The following is a 10,727-nucleotide window of genomic DNA, read 5'->3' on the forward strand; positions in this document are numbered from 1 at the left end:
AGCTTCGCAAACAGAAGAAAGAAAATGCAGAGGCTGAGAAGGCTTTTAATGTCACCGAAAGCGCTTATTCCGTTGCTCAAGAAGACTTTGTTGTGGACAGCGGCTGCAGCAATCACATGGTCAAGAACAAGAATATGCTAACAAGCTTTAAGAATAATAAGAGCCGTGTGTGTATGGCTAACGACGAGTATTTGCTTAGCGAAGGAACAGGTAAACTTGTTATTCCCTCTTGCCATGTACAAATTGAAGCTATGCTCGTTCCTAAATTAGCGATGAATTTACTTTCTGTTAGTAAATTAACTAAGGGTGGTTTCATACTGGTATTTGATAAGAAAGGGTGTCACATTTATAAAGATAGGGACTGTAGGATCACAGGCATGGTAGTAGGTCATGCATGTGATATCAATGGTGTTTATAGGCTGTCCAGCGGTACACCAGGTAATATTTCGCAGCCATTGGTGCATTCTTCAGTTCTTCTGAAGAAACGAGTTCAGGAGGAACAGAGTGCGTTGTCAGTGTCAGCTGAAATCTGGCACAAGCGGCTGGGACACATGAGCTACGGAGGTATGTACGCTTTGCGACAGAACAATGTTCTTATGTTTCAGGACAATGAAGAACACAAGCTACCGGCGTGTGTGGCTTGCTTAGAGGGCAAACAAGTATCCAAAGCTTTTCCCTCTGGTGAAGCCAAACGTGCCACTGGTCGACTTGAGCTCATACATTCGGACATCTGTGGACCGATGCCGATTCGAAGTTGGGGCGGTGCGAAATATATGCTGACCTTTACGGATGACTTCAGCAGGAAGAGTTGGGTGTATCTACTACAGGAGAAAAGTCAGGTAATTTCCTATTTTATTGAATTTAAAAACCTTGTGGAAAAGCAAATTGGTGTCAACATTAAGTGTCTACGAACAGATGGAGGTGGAGAATATTGTAATGAGCGTTTTCGCTCCTACCTCAAATCTCAGGGCATTGTGCATCAAGTCACTGTGCCTTACTGCCCACAGCAAAATGGTGTATCAGAAAGGCTTAACAGGACTTTGTTAGAGAAGGCAAGATGCATGCTGCAGGAATCTGGTCTCAGCCGGGAATATTGGGGAGAGGCTGTTATGGCCGCTTTATATATTAAAAATAGAAGCCCTACGGTTGCCCTTGGCGGACTGATGCCTGAACAAGTGTGGACCGGTACTGATGTTAACCTAGGTCACCTTAGAATTTTCGGCTGCATTGCTTACTCATTGATCCCAGAGCAAAAACGTTCTAAATTAGATGCTAAATCTAAACCATATATTTTTGTTGGCTATAGTGATACCACTAAAGGTTACCGATTGATCGATCCAAAAAATCCCAAGCGGATTATACACTCCAGGCATGTAGAATTTTTGGAAGGAAGATTTTTAAAGGACATGGGCAATGTTCCCTGTAATTGTAAAAATAAAAATAATTTTGCTGAACATCAAGTTGTAATTTCTAGTCAATTTAATAATTTAAATAATAGTATAGTCACAAATGAAATTAATAATTTACAAAATGAATCTAACTGTGATATTTTAAATTGTACTGAATCTAACTGTGATATTAGTTCTAGTAAAAATGAATTCAATCAAAGTGATCATGATATTAATACAACCATCCATTCAGGTGCGGACTCGGAGTACTGTACTGGTGATGATGATGCGGGAACTGCTGCTGCTAGTCCAAATCTTGAGGATTTGAACTGTGGCTCTTCAGAACCTGATCCGTCGTCGCTTCGAGGGGAAGTGGATTCTAGTTCCGGCCTACAGGTACCTGGTTCGGTAACTGATTTGTCACGTCCTGTACGTAGTACTCGCGGCAAGCCTCCACTCAGGTATGGGGATTATGATCTGTCTTTGCTGGTTCATAATGAGGTCGAACCTCTGTCTTATAAGGACGCTATGCTGTCGCTAGATAAGGAGGATTGGCGACTTGCTATGGAGAAGGAGTATAATGCTCTTATGAAGAATGGTGTTTGGAGTCTTGTTGATCGCCCACATGATAAAAACATCATAAAATGTAAGTGGGTCTACAAGCTAAAGAAAGACGACTCGGGTAAGGATAGATTTAGAGCTCGTTTAGTAGCGCGAGGTTTTTCACAACAGCAAGGCGTGGACTATAGTGACACCTTTTCGCCTGTCGTTAGGCATACTACACTTAGAACCTTATTTGCCTTAGCTAATGAATTTAATTGGGAAATTAGTCATTTTGATGTAGAAACCGCGTTTTTAAATAGTGACTTAAACGAGCATATCTTCATGGAACAACCAGAAGGCTTTGACACAGATAAAAATAAAGTGTGTTTTTTGTTAAAAAGCATTTATGGTTTAAAACAGGCCAGTCGAATGTGGAATCAAAAGGTACATCAGCTGTTGTGTAATAATAATTTTAAACAGAGCAAATGTGAACCTTGTGTCTATATATGTAGGTCTGATAAAAGGATGACTATAATAGCATTATATGTAGACCATTTTTATGTTTTTGGGAATTGCTCTAAAGATAAATTATTAAAATTATTACAACAGGAATTTATTGTTAAGGATTTGGGTGCTCTGAAAACATGTTTAGGTATGAATGTATGTCGTGATAGATGCAAAAATGTTTTAACATTAGATCAAAAGTCTTATATTGAGAAGCTTTTGTTACGTTTTGGCATGGAAAAGTGTAAGCCTGTGTCAACTCCTATGATACTAAATTGTAAGTTAGATAAGCCTAATGGTAATTGTCTAAATGAAAACATGTATCCATATCGAGAGTTGATAGGATCACTTATGTATTTAGCTGTATGTACACGCCCTGACATAGCTTTTGTATGTAGCCAGCTAAGTCAATTTTGTTGCGGCTTTAATATGTCACATTGGCTTGCTGCCAAACGTGTATTACGGTACCTAGCAGGGACCTTAAGTTATGGCTTATGTTTTTATAAGACCCATCACTTAGATATTACTGCTTTTACTGATGCCGATTGGGCTAACGATATTGTAGACAGAAAGTCGTACACAGGGTTTATTGTAAAGCTAGGTAATTGTACAATTAATTGGGAGGCTCGTAAACAAAAATGTGTTGCATTATCGAGCACTGAAGCTGAATATTTAGCGATAACTGATGTATGTAAGGATTTATGTTTTATACAAAATTTCCTAAATGAGGTCATATGTAGAGTTCCCAAAATAGTTTTGTATAATGATAACCAAAGTGCGCAAAAATTGTTAGAGTCAAAAGAATATTGTCACAAGCGCACGAAACATATAGATTTAAGGTACCATTATATAAAGGATTTAATCCAAACTGGCTTTGCTACTATTAAGTATATGTCAACTCAAGAAATGATAGCAGATGTATTAACTAAACCGTTGAGTTCCATGAAGCATAAACATTTTATCAATGACATGAATGTTATAAATGTAGAGTCTTTGCATAATTAATTATTTATAATGTAATTAGCATGTTTTATTATTGCATTATTTGAATTTTATGAATGATATTTTGTCAATATGTTGTCTCTACATGTCCTTATTCGAATCTGTATATGATTGGTGTTGCTTTTATATAATGTAATGAATAAGGGGAAGTGATATAAATAATATTCATTAATTATATAACTATGAATGTCAGACTAGGCTGCATGATAATGATGTCATTGCATACATTATAGTTTAAAACAATAACTAAAATTTATCTATGCACGCTGATCTTTTTGTCGTTGGCTCCTTCCCCCCTTCCGTGGCCGCCATGTAGAACATAAGTTTACCGTATACACTAATATTTTAAATCGTATTTTTATCTAAACAAACATGTGAAAATTGTGACTTCTGATTTTGGATTATGATAATACAAGAAGAGAAGATGACGTGAATTGTTTTATTTCCATCTTCTGCGCGCTCGCCCGTTCCCAAGATTCCACTGTGCACATTACACACATCATCTGCTTGAACATCGAGGTCTGCCACGACGCCTGTATCCGTCATGAGGCACCCAATGCGTGACGATCCGTGCCCACCGCTCAGGGTGCATGCGACAAACATGTCCGGCCCAATTCCATTTGAGTTTTGCGGCTTCCCGTCCCACATCAGCGATTCCCGTTTTTTGGCGTGACGACTTGGACGCTTGCCGGAGGGACTGGCCGGAATACGCACAGGACCGCGAAAAATGGAAAGAGGAAGGGGAGGCCTTTGCCCAGCAGTGGGATCTTGTAGGCTAGATTAGATTAGATTAGAAGTTGATAGTCCCCATACGTATATAGTAACATTATTATACATCAAAGTTCCAAATAAGCTACCCAAATGGCAAACGTTTCTATTTTTTTTTTCGACTATAGACATCGAAGCTTTAACTAAGTAAGTACTATGCTTAGCGTTAACTTGTATCCAAATTCCTCGTTTGTTGAATGTTTCCTTCGTTCCTTTCAATACCTACAAATATTGTTTAATGACGGAATTAACAGGTAAAAAGAATTGGGCGCACGTTGATGTCTTTTATACGTAATCATCATTTTTATTTAACGACCTCAGTGGTCCAGTGGTTGAGCGTGGGGCTCACGATCCGGAGGTCCCGGGTCCGATTCCTAAAAATTACTTTGTGGTCCCTAGTTTGATTAGGACATTACTGGCTGATCACCAGATTGTCCGAAAGTAAGATGATCTGTGCTTCGGAAGGCACGTTAAGCCGTTGGTCCCGGTTACTACTTAGTGATGTAAATAAGTAGTCGTTACCATGAGCCACGTCAAGGGCCTTTGGCGGCTCAATAGTAACCCTGACACCAGGGGTGATGAGGTTCGTACTCCACCTCGCAACCCACACGATAGAAGAAGATTTTTATTTAATTATAATTTTTCGAAGATCATTTTATTGCTTTCTTAGATTGTTTAATTGAATGTCTACGAGTACCTATCTGTCTATACAATTTAATTTGGTCGTGTAAATACCTGCCATAATTCATTTTCTTGTTCCATATAAAAGACATCAACGACAGACAAAATATATAAGTTTTAAATATATTTAGGTATTTTTTCTCTATCTATTACCGATACAGAAATTGCTCTAGAGAAAAAATACTTATACGAAAAGCGTTTTAAAATACTGATGTAGTTAACACTAGCGCCATCTATTCCATCATTCCTGATTTCCTTGGCAAACTTGTTCGACAATGCAATCGTACGCAGCGCAGAGCGACGATAACGAATACAGTTGTTAACAGACGAGGTAGTTTCGCAATATTTCAAGAGATGGCGCTGCCTGTCTTATTTAATTATTTACCTTGAAGAAGTGAACTGAAATATCTAACACAATAGCTACGTATTTTATATGTATATTATTGTATATAGTTGTATACTACAGCCTAGCTTATAGTCCGGCAATCTCGTGCGCGACCCTCCTGCGGGGCGACAGACGGTGGCGGGGACGGGGTAGCTAAGATGTCAGCGGGTAGCAGGTGGTGTAGCGGGGAAGGGAAACGCGTGCATCTGCGCGTCAAGTACGGCAGTCTCGGCCGCGCAGCCGAAGCGGCAACACGTGCTTGATAATCTGTACTACTTTGAGGGAGACGCACACGAGATTAATATCTGAGGATGAGTGAGGCGATCTCAAGACAACTTAAGGAGGTTGTACATAAATAATTAATGAGCAAAACACGGAGAAATCAAAGAGAAGTGACGAAGAATATCAAACGGAGAGTGAAAATGAAAGCGATATGGAAATTGATTTATAATAAAACAATCTATTAATATTTTAGTTTTCCTAATAATTGGTCGTCAAGCATAATAATAAAAATAAAATAAAATAGTTCTATCTTTTTATTCACTCCTACATATATTACGTCACAAGTAAGTACAACTTATTGCAAGATTTATCCTGGCACACTTCTCTACGTGTGCAGCCGTGTTCTAGAATGTCAAGATGATGACGCGCTACCCCGTCCCCGCCACCGTCTGTCGCCCCGCAGGAGGGTCGCGCACGAGATTGCCGGACTATAGTAGATTGTATTGAATAAGATGACAGAAATATTGGGGAAATACCTAGCCCACCCAATTACGAGCCATAATTAGTACCTACCTACTTAGACATTAGGTACATATTTCTCATATGTGTTTGAGTTTAGACGTAGACGACCAAGAATGGTAAGTAATGTAGGTAATTGCACGTAGGTAACTACCTAAATGTTACTCATTCTGAGTTTGCGTCAATCTCTCGGAAAGTCCGTCGCTTATTTGCAATGTTTCAGAGGATGAGGATGTTATTTAAGATCAGGAGAAACCATTTATTTATTTAAGATTTTATTGCACCAACGGAACATATACCTATGTACAAACTAGAACATTTTTCTTGTATCAAAATGTCAGTCAAACAGCACTTGTTCGTACATACAGAGCGTCGAAAAACAGAATTTACAGGACGTTTTCGAATGATATTTACAGCAAACGGTACTTTACAATCATACTTATCTACATAAGTATATAACGTATTCCATAATCCTAAGATTATGATGAACAACCTAGTTGATGAGGTCAGTCATTGATCCCACAACCCACACGAAGGAAGATTCAAAAGTTGAATTATTTTAATTTAAATGTAGGTAGGTACCTATATCGTCACAAGAGCAAACTGAAGCAGCTACTGCTTTAGTTTTTATTAAAAAATATGTTCCGAGTCTGTGTTCCCCAATAGACATTGAGAGCGTACATTTTTGTACTACGATGAGTGTGCGCAGGAACTTCACGAGTTAATTCCACCCACCCCAATCCTTCTACGGACAACTATACGTAGACGTCGGCAAGCATTTTATCCTTATGTTGTGGATATACCACCAATTCGCACTGAACGTTTTTCCTCTTCCTTTTTGATGCGATCAGCTGAGGATTAGATAGAACTGTCTGCCGTCCCGTGGTCTGTTTTTCCAACTCGTTATAATCTGGAAGTCTTTAAGGCTAGAGTGAATAGGCATTTGCTAGGTAAGCGTGATCCATCCTCACTTACCATAAGGTGAGATTGTGGTTAAACGCGATCATATTTTATTTAAAAAAATAATGTTTTATTGCCTTATCCTTTTTTATTTCCTCTTCTTTAATCTAAACTAATGCCAGATTTGTGCTAAGTACATGTAAATAAGTACTTATATTATTTTCAGATAATGTTCAGATAACTTCTCAGTGATTCCAGTTTGATTGTTGAATAACATAATATTATTCGATCAACCAATGTAGGTACGAAAGCATTCAAACCCAGTTAGCAATCTAATCTTTTATTGCGTTAGGTTCGCGTTTGATCAATCTCACCGGATATGGTAAGCAACGATGCGGCCGAAGGCGGAATACGTTTTCCCAGTAAATGCTTATTCATCGTCTTCAGTCTCTCCTATCACTATTATACTTTTTTTTTTTAATTCTGATAGACTGGGTACTATAAAGCACGTCAAAAAAGCTTGTTGGTTAGTCAGTCTTTACACATCTTTTGTTCCGTGTATGTGGACTGTATAAGCATTAGTTCAAAATTGTAAAATGTCACTAGTTTAGGTGTCACCTTGTCTAAAGAATGTTGTAAAAAACATGCTAAAATGAATACTTAATTACTTACAGAATAACAAGATATAACGCGTCGACTTAAAAGCCGTGAACATAATCTTGTTGATGTCTTCTTCTTGGTGATTGATTTGTTGCTCTCGATTTCAAGTTTTTACTCAGCTGGAATATCCATTCCACAACACGGACCTCCGGCGGACGGAATACGTTCAGGCAGTCTAGAAAGGCCATATTTAAAAGCAATAATTGCAATTTTGGGACTGATAGATGGCGCTGTACAGATTTTCATTTGTTTAACCTTATAATTACTTGAACAAGAGACATATGCATGTTTTATCTTCGTTTTTGGGTATAAATTATGACCTCTTTATTTACACCCAGGAACAATTGCATCTTCCACCCACCATGATTCTGATTAAAGTAAAGACGTACCTAGCAACATAATTCTATACATAATGTGATCCAAATATCATACAATTATTTTTATATATACTTTTGCCATTACATTGTATTTTGGAATAATTATACGTAAGTAAGCTAGCCTGGCCAGATATTCACATTTAGCTGCAGATAATCCTTCCACGTTTATTTGGAGGATTCGTGTGACAGGTCCAACAGTTCTCGTCTTAGGTACTCGAGTAGGACAGATATTACTGGGGGAGCCCTGAAAAGGGCTGTTTGTGTCTGCCATACGCAATAATAATAATTATGTAAGTAACCGAGTAATGAGAAAATAGGTAATTATCACGTTTTAGCTGTACAACGCTATCTATATGTATACTGTTTTTGGTGAATGTAGCCTGGAAAGTCCCTCATTTAACGTTTGCGCAAAGTTGCAGATTTTTTAGATAAATAAGGTGTTTTAATGTGGCCTTTTAAACTTGATGGACCATAAGCGACTAGTTGGTAATCCGTCACCATTACGTTTAGCGTATCCATCTTAGGGCTGAAAAATTACTGAGGGGTTAAAATGGCCATATCGAAGCAATTCCTCTAAAACAACAATAATGCTTTTTTAGATTAATTGCTTCGATGTGACCATTTTAACCCCTTTGTAATCAATTGTGACTGCTAATTTACTTATGACGACACGGGCATATTTATTTCTGTTTTTATTTTCTTATTATTTTTTTATTAGTAGTCGAATAAGTTATGAGCTGCAAAACGCGATACTGAAGTCCTGTCAAGTAATCATGCACAAATTAATAACATTGAAATAAATATTCCAACTTTCGTAGTAGGTATTAATAATTATTCTGTTGATAACTGTGTACCTTGTTACCATGTAGACCTGTGATCTAGACTTATGACATGACCCTAACTACTTCATAAATATTTTTTTATTTTTCTTTACTATCACTGTTTTCATGCTTATTAATTCGAGCTAAAGGTCGTGTACTGATAAACCTCTTAATGAAATTGAAATATATCATGTTGTAATCCAAAATTTAAAAAACTCATGTACCTACTGGGGTGAACAGAGACATAAATCGTAAGCAATATATAAATTATAAAACTAATTTTATAATGTTTTTTTTCGAAAACATACATACATACATAAACTCACGCCTATTTCCCATCTGGGTAAGCAAATACAATTGAAAAAACAACGCGAAAAATAAGGGATTGCTGGGAAAAACTGCTGTATAATCGCTATTTATCGGCACATTATCTATTTATGATACTAACTCCTATGATGTACTATATTATTCTGTCAGATATATCATCATCATCAGCCCATTAACGTCCCCACTGCTGGGGCACGGGTCTTCCCTATGGATGGGTAGGGAGATCGGGCCTTAAACCATCACGCGGGCCCAGTGCGGATTGATGGTTATTAACGACTGCTAATGCAGCCGGGTAACAGTAATGCCAGATATATACCTATAGATAATTGCAATGTCGCATCCTTTAGTCGATATTTTCCGCCACACCCATGTGATAAGCTGATAAGCTGCAAAGAACATTCAAAATTAAGTATACTTATATCTTTATTTATATTCCAGTTTAAATTATGTACTAAGTGCAAACGAGGTTTAAATAATCAACTAGTGACAAACATATATCAATACATATTATAACAGTAAACTGGTTCTTAGTAGACTTCCGCAAACAACATTTGCTAAACAAATAATATTTCGCTTGTTTTTTTGTTGGATATTCAACTGTAATTATTATAAATCTACAATTGACTACTGACTGCCGCGTAGACGTCGTAATTCAACCAGTAATGCTATGAAGCATACTCCATTGTGCTGCACCTCTATTTAGAGTAGCGTGGTGGAGTATGCTCCATACCCCCTCCGGTTGATTGCGGTGAGGCCTGTGCCCAGCAGTGGGACGTATATTGTTTTATGTTTATGTATGAATTATTATCATACGGTTCATCATATGACTTCATACCAAAATTGACTACAAATCGTCATGATTGTTTGTTTTTCTGCTGAGGCCCACTCCATTAAAGATTAGTGGCGTGAGTTTAAGTTATGTTAAAAATAATAGCAGCTACATCACGATAATTATATAGGTAACATTGAAGTTTCATTATTTTTCTGTCATCGATACAACAATAATAATGTTCGTTTTGTTGTAAGTAGGTACCTACATTACCTACTTATTGCGCTACCTGCTTGTAACACATATACCTGTTGCATATTTAAAGATATCATTGTTCTAAAAGCACCGGACTGGCGAGCTGTAACTTTAAGTGTAAATGAAAATACATTTACGACTGCTTTATTAAAAGAAGTACTTTTTTAATAGGTAAAAATAAATATATTATTTACATCTTAAAAAACAAAATAATATACAATATGTCAAATAATAGTAATAAAAAATAGGTACGTACGTACTATTTCTTGGCCGAGTCACAGAAAAGGGATCTTGTTACTATTTCGTCCAATTAGGAGAATTCACACAAACGCAATGATAAAAAACGTAAGCAAAATAAATATAACTTTCTATATATTTATTATATTTAACTTTAAAAGCAGTGTGTATCAAAGTTGGACTAGGATTTTCTATGTATTGTTCCGTTATTTACTGTATTGATATGATTATGCACTCAAGAGTGGGCAGGTATCTGAGTTACTATTGTATTAAGATAATAGTAAGATGAGTCAATAAACTCAGCATATATAGTCTGCTTCCTAATGTGCAGTTTCAGTATTCTGCGACTGGTTGAAACCGTTGGTAGCC

General features: G+C 37.2%; 1 protein-coding gene across 1 annotated transcript in view; it reads right to left on the reverse strand.

Annotated features, from left to right (window-relative positions):
- The window catches only part of LOC126371131 (proto-oncogene tyrosine-protein kinase ROS), a 48,053-nt gene that overhangs the window by 33,657 nt on the left and 3,669 nt on the right, over positions 1–10,727 (reverse strand). The gene's annotated exons all lie outside the window — the stretch shown is intronic.

This window comes from Pectinophora gossypiella, chromosome 12, assembly GCF_024362695.1.
Source record: "Pectinophora gossypiella chromosome 12, ilPecGoss1.1, whole genome shotgun sequence".
Lineage (NCBI taxonomy): Eukaryota > Metazoa > Arthropoda > Insecta > Lepidoptera > Gelechiidae > Pectinophora > Pectinophora gossypiella.